Raw genomic sequence first — 6,000 nt, 5'->3', positions numbered from 1 at the left:
CTAATACATCCAGGATAAGGTCTAATATCTTTATTTTGGCAAACAAGGCTCAACTTCTGGTCCCTGCATTTTCTCTATCAACCCTTCTGTACCTTCATCACCCACTTTAACTCTTTTTGCTGATGTAAGAGCTTACAGTTTCAGGCCTCCATGCATTTGCTCTTACTATCTCCTTGGCCTGGCCTACCCTCCTCCATTTCTGTCACTTCTGTTGTGGGGAGTCTAGACCCCCTCATGCAAAAAGAAGAACCTCCCCCTTGGGCTCCACTGGTCTGCGTGCATTCATCTTCCTCAGCCATTGCTCTTCTCCACCGAAACTGTATCTGTGGAGGAGCCTGAAATAGTGGTAGGGGCTTGTCTCTTTTTTCCTTTCTAGTTCTGCAACCGGCACAGTGCTTGAGATCATGTGGTGTGCACTCAATAAAATCTCTTTACCTGAACTCAACTAGATCTTGGGGGGAAAGGGGTGGAGTCATTCATCCATTCATTCATTCAAGGTATGCTGATGGAGAGGCCATTAAGTGGAAGATTATGTGCTAGGCAGTGGGATTACAGTAAAAGAGATGGGACAACATAAACATGCAATTCTAATTCAGCTGGGTAGGGACTGCAGAGGACTCTAGGTCACAGTTTAGATTTTTTTTCATGGAAATGGTGAGCAGAGGGTGCTATTGTAATTAGAAGGAATCACACTAGAAACAAAGCTCATGATTTCTGACTTCTTGCTCATGGCGAATTGTCTTCATTTTTGAAAGAGGAGATGCTCTTCTGGTAAACAAGGTCAAGCACAGTGTCCTGGGTAAAACATAATAACGTGAGCTAACACTTACAAGGGAACTAGGTCAGAATCAGTATACTCCACGAAAGTTCTCTTTCTCTGCTAAACTGCCTTAATATTTGGCGCTACACTGTCTTCTAACGGATAAAAAAAACCCTTCTTTCTTGGTGTTAAATGATCTATATTGTTTAATCAAATTGCTCTTTGTCCTAGTCTACTCTCCTCTCCAGTATGACCTCATTTCACAAAAGGTTGAGGAAGCAAGTAAAATGAAATGAAAATAGCAGGTTCTTTCAGAATTGAATTCAGCACAGAGGATTGCCTAGCAGAGTAACTTTAGGCAAGTACTTACACTCCCTGTTTCCCCTTTTGTAAAATAATAATAATAATTAATGATAGTAATAAATGTTAAGAGCTTAATGTGGTGCTGACACATAGTAAGAGCTCAGCAGAAGACAGCTGTTAAGCGATTCTAAGAACCTGAGATTCTGGCGTCTAATTTCGCTCTTGCAACCAAAAAAATTCTAACTGTAATCTTTACCCAAGCAAGTTAGACCTGAACTCGCGCTTTCAGCGATGAGGCAGTTTGCCCTCTCCCGGCCACCGTCTTGGAGCATGCGCAAATAAACGTGGCGGGACGTAAGTGTCATGGCGAGCTCCATCTAAAGTGTTTCCCGTATCCGCAGAACGGCGTGTGGATCCTCTCACTTTGGACTGGTGTGTTATTCCCTGACCTCTGGGTAAGGGTGGCGGGGGGATCAATGTGGGGCGGAGTGTGGCTAGAGCTTCTTTAATGGCGGAGCCTGGTTTCCCCCGTTTCGGCCTTTCTCGGGCCGTTTGCTGGCTTGTTTCGTAGTTGAAACGGGACTTGCCAGCTGGGGTCAGGGAATTGGGAGGCGGGGAGCGCTGCCAGAAGTGAGGACAGAGTGGTTGGCGTTGCGTGCTGCAGGGCTGCGAGGAATATTTAAAGGAACTCGTCCCTTATTGTCAAATCTAATTTCATTCGTTTTCCCACTTGCGCTGAATTTGTGTGATGGATGGGGACGAGGCGTTCGCAGTTCGGTAGCTTTCACAGAGCTGTACCTCAAGAATTGAAACAGAAGTTGGCCGGAAGAGCCAGTGGCTTGATTTTTCACTCTTGTTCCCTTTTATACTCATAAAACCTCTCTCTCAATCTCGGGACGCCACGTGTTTTTCTGGTGGAAGGTGATCTGGATACGTCTCTTACTGCCTAATTCCTATTTTGTAGTTGGTATTAATTGAATCACGCAGACGTGTTGTAGTGCTGGGCAGTGTTTATTACTGTGGCCAGACGCTGGATCACCATCGTGGCAAATTCGGTGGATGTAAACACACTGACCCAGTCAGTAAGGAGTTGGAAGTAGTGTGGAACATCATTAACTTGGCTGTAGAAAGCTCTCTTTTATGAAGTCTAATCCCTTTTAAGTAGTTTTAAAGAGCCCTTATGTGGTTTTGTGAACTTGTTGGGAGCTCGCTTTTTCTAATGAGTTTTTATTTTCCAGACTTCTCTTTCCAGAGGATTTGAGACTGATTGCAGATAATCAAGGTACTTATTTATTTCAAACCTTCTATGCTTGAATAAAGTGTTCCACATTGGAATGTTCACAAAGGCAGTCTAGCGTCTCAGTAATGCTGTCACCATCATTATCTGGAAATGCCATTGTCTCCATATCATGCCAGATCAGTAAATCTAACAGACATTTTCATTAATTTCAGCCTTTTTTGTACATTCAGCAGCACTGACCTTGTTGGCCTCTTTGACATGCTGTCTTCCTTTGCCTTCTATTCCCTACTGATTTTCTCCTTTTCTGGTTGCTGCTTCTTAGTCTTTATGATAGGCTGGTTGTCGTCTTTTTGGCAGTTAAATTTGGAGTTCCTCAAGGCTTGGCCCTGTATTCTTTTCTCTTTCTGGATGATCTAATATATATTCATCTTTGTCAGTGCTGTTGTTATTATTTATTTTAGCCATCCTCGTGTGTGTGAAGTGGTATCTCATTGTGGTTTTGATTTGCATTTCCCTTATAGGTAATGATATTGACATCTTCTCATGTGCTTATTGGTCATTTGTATACCTTTGGAGACCTGTGTACTCATCTCTTTTGTCATATTTTACATTGGGTTGTTTGTCTTTTTATTGTTGACTTGTGTACTCACTGTATTCTGGTACTAGATGTTTATCAGACATGTAATTTCTAAATACTTTCTCCTGTTGTATGAGTTTTCTTTTCACTTTCTTGCTGGTGTTCTTTGAAGCATACAAATTTTTAATTTTGCTGAAGTCCAGTTTTTTTTTGTTGCTTGTGCTCTCGGTGTCATAACTAAGGAAGGAATAATGCTTAATCTAACATCACGCAGATTTACATCTATATTTTCTTCTAAGAGTTTTATTGTGTTAGCTTTTAAATTTAGGTCTGTGGTCCGTTTTCAGTTAAGTTTTGTATGTAATGTGAGGAAGGGTTTCAGCTTCTTTCATTGCATGTGGATTGTTCTTCCCCCCCATTAAATTTTTTTTTGGCACCCTGGTTGAAATCAGCTGATGAGGTAGTATATTTTTGATGAACATTCTCGATGATTTTTATGAAAGAGTAATTCTAGGATAAAGATTTTTAAACTTTAGTACACATCAAGATCACCTGGAGGCTTGTTATAGATTGCTGGGCTTTACTCAAGAGTATCTGATTCAGTAGGTCTGGCGTGGGGCCTGGGAATTTTCATCTCTCCCAAGTTTCCCAGTGGTGCTAATCATGCTGATCTGGGAACCACGAACTATGAAAACTACTGGTGTAGGACTTTGGTTCACAATGTGGTTACACATGTAAGAATTACTAGAAGGTTTAAAAAATAGTATCAATCTCCAGGCTCTGTTCCCCCATTTTTTTTTTTTTTTTTTTTTTTTTTTAAGTAATCTCTACTTCTAGCTTGGGGCTTGAATTCAAGACTGAGAGACCAAGAGCTGCATGCTTTACCTACTCAGCTTGCTAGGTGCCCCTGTTCCCCTTGATTGATTGAGTTGCCCTGGGGCTCAGTTGCTGGTAGGTTTCAAAAGCTCCTCAGGTGAATGCAATGAGCACTCAAGCTTCAGAATCTGTGTCTTCCCCTCTCTCTGCTGTTCCCTGTTTGAGCTCTCTTTCTCTTTCTGTTTCTCAATAAATAAACACTAAAAAAAAAAAAAAAAAAAAAAAAAAAAAGGTTGAGAATCTCTGTCTGGGAGAATGATGGTTCTCAATCAGGGATGTGTAGTGGAATCATCTGGGCAAGCTTTAAGTTAATGTCCTTATATTCCGCTCCTTGGAGATTATAGTTAAGAATGGGACCTGGGTATTTGATACTATAAAAACTCTCCTAATAAATCTCAAATGCAAATAACACTACTATAGGATATTGCTTTATATATTTTTCCTAACATTTTCAGTATCTCTCTTTTCACTGACGATTTATATTCCCTTCATCAAACTTGAATTCCTCAGCCTTTTGAGAAAAAAACTGTATGATCTGTTGTTTCCTTTCAATGTTGTCTTGTTTCTTTTTAGTCTCAGACTTTCATTTCCTTCTTACTCATTTACAAATTTCTGAGGGCTAACGGTTCTACCAGTTTGTTGGAAGGAAAAGCTTTACAAATAGTGATGAGATGGTTCAAGTCCTTATGCAGCCAGATTTACGATCCTCTGCTTTATATTTGTTCTCCTTTGTTTCTCTAAATTGAATTTCTAGAAATGGAATTGGTGGATCACAGGATATACTGTATATGTCTTGGGGAGCCTGGGTGGCTCACTCTTGTTTTTGGCTCAGGTCATGATCTCATGGTTTGGGAGCTGGAGCCCCATGTTGTGCTGTGCGCTGACAGCATGGAGCCTGCTTGGGATTCTCTTCTTTTTCTCTCCACTCCCTTATTCATGTGCAAGTGTGTGTGTGCTCTCTCTCAAAATAAACATTTTAGAAAAGGATATATATGGTTTAAAGTTTGATATGTATTGCTAGGAAGACTTCCGGAAAGAATAAACCAGCTTTACCATGCTTTCGGTCAACAATAGGGTTTGTCCGTCTTTTTTTTTATCGGTGGGGTAGACAAAAAAATAATTTATTGTTTAAACACTCACTATTAGTGTGCTTGAGCATTATTTCCAGTGCTTATTGGCTATTTGCATTTCTTGAAGGCCTGTTTTTCCTTTGCCCCCGCCCCTTTTTTTTCCCGGAATATGTTTATTTCTTCGCATCACATTGGACTCTTGCGTTGTTTGGGCTTTGCCAATGAGGCAGAACTATAGTTGGGGGGGCTTGGCGTTGAGGCCTGGGTTCTAAATGTAACTGTTGGTGTGCACATCTTTTTGCTTCTTTGGATTTCAGTTCTATAAGATGAGAGGCTTAGCAATGTTTCCTACTCCCCGTACTGCATGATGTTGTATGTCTCCTCTCCTCTTTCTTTCTCCATTCCTTTCCCTTCCTTGAATCAATACACAGGGCTATATGGGGTGTAAAAAGTGTAATTAAAAAAGTATGGCTTTTAACGTGTCCTTTAATTCACAGTCCTTCACTAGTTCTTTAGTAACATTTGAAGGCAGTACCTGTCTTAGCCTTTCTCATTTAGCCTCTTTATTTCATAGACTAACAGTGGTAGAAGAAACTCTGAGGGTTATTAGGTGTTTGCTTTAGATTCCAATCCAGTATAAGAAAGATGAGCTAAATTTACCTTACGCGTCTTATTCATTCATTCATTTGGTCAACAGATACTGTTTGCCTGCTCTGTGCTGGGCATTGTTGTAGGCGTCACAGAGACAGTGGTGACAACAAGGTAATGCCTTTTTTCCTGATGGAGGTGACACTGTGGTGAGAGAGATGGAGTTCTGTTCTGCAGTTACGGTGTCAGGTTAGAGGTCAGTGTGAGTGTGTGTGGATGCTTGGTCTCTGTGTGGTTGTCTTCGATGTGGTGGTTAGGAAAGGCCTCTCCCAGGAGGTGTCATTTGAATAGGGAAGTGGACAGCAAGCCATACAGCTATTTGGGGGATGATATTCCAGGCAGAAAAAAAAGCCAGGTGTGGAGCCCTCGGAGTCAGAAACTAGTTTGGCATACTCAGAGAATATGGAAAAGGTTTAGTATAGTCGGGACAGAGCGGGTAGCCGTGGGCCGTCTCTTGTTAGACTGGGTCATCTACAGTAAAAAAAAAAAAAAATTAATATATTGAGAACCTGCAATGTGCTAGATG

The 6,000-nt window shown here is 41.1% G+C and overlaps 1 protein-coding gene across 7 annotated transcripts in view; it reads left to right on the top strand.

Annotated features, from left to right (window-relative positions):
* Positions 1 to 1,387: 1,387 nt before the first annotated feature.
* CDKAL1 (CDK5 regulatory subunit associated protein 1 like 1) overlaps positions 1,388 to 6,000 on the top strand; it is a 715,645-nt gene continuing 711,032 nt past the window's right edge. For 3 of the 7 annotated variants that reach the window (XM_045497247.1, XM_045497246.1, XM_045497240.1), the window contains exons 1-2: positions 1,388 to 1,495; positions 2,302 to 2,345. The gene's annotated coding sequence lies outside the window, so the exon portion shown is untranslated. Of the gene's footprint in view, positions 1,519 to 1,737; positions 1,985 to 2,301; positions 2,346 to 6,000 lie in introns of those variants that run through there. The other 4 variants (XM_045497242.1, XM_045497243.1, XM_045497244.1 and 1 more) reach the window with 4 other exon arrangements.

This window comes from Leopardus geoffroyi, chromosome B2, assembly GCF_018350155.1.
Source record: "Leopardus geoffroyi isolate Oge1 chromosome B2, O.geoffroyi_Oge1_pat1.0, whole genome shotgun sequence".
Classification (NCBI taxonomy): domain Eukaryota; kingdom Metazoa; phylum Chordata; class Mammalia; order Carnivora; family Felidae; genus Leopardus; species Leopardus geoffroyi.
The sequence above is the reverse complement of the archived record's forward strand: the minus strand, read 5'-3'. Positions and strand labels throughout refer to the sequence as shown.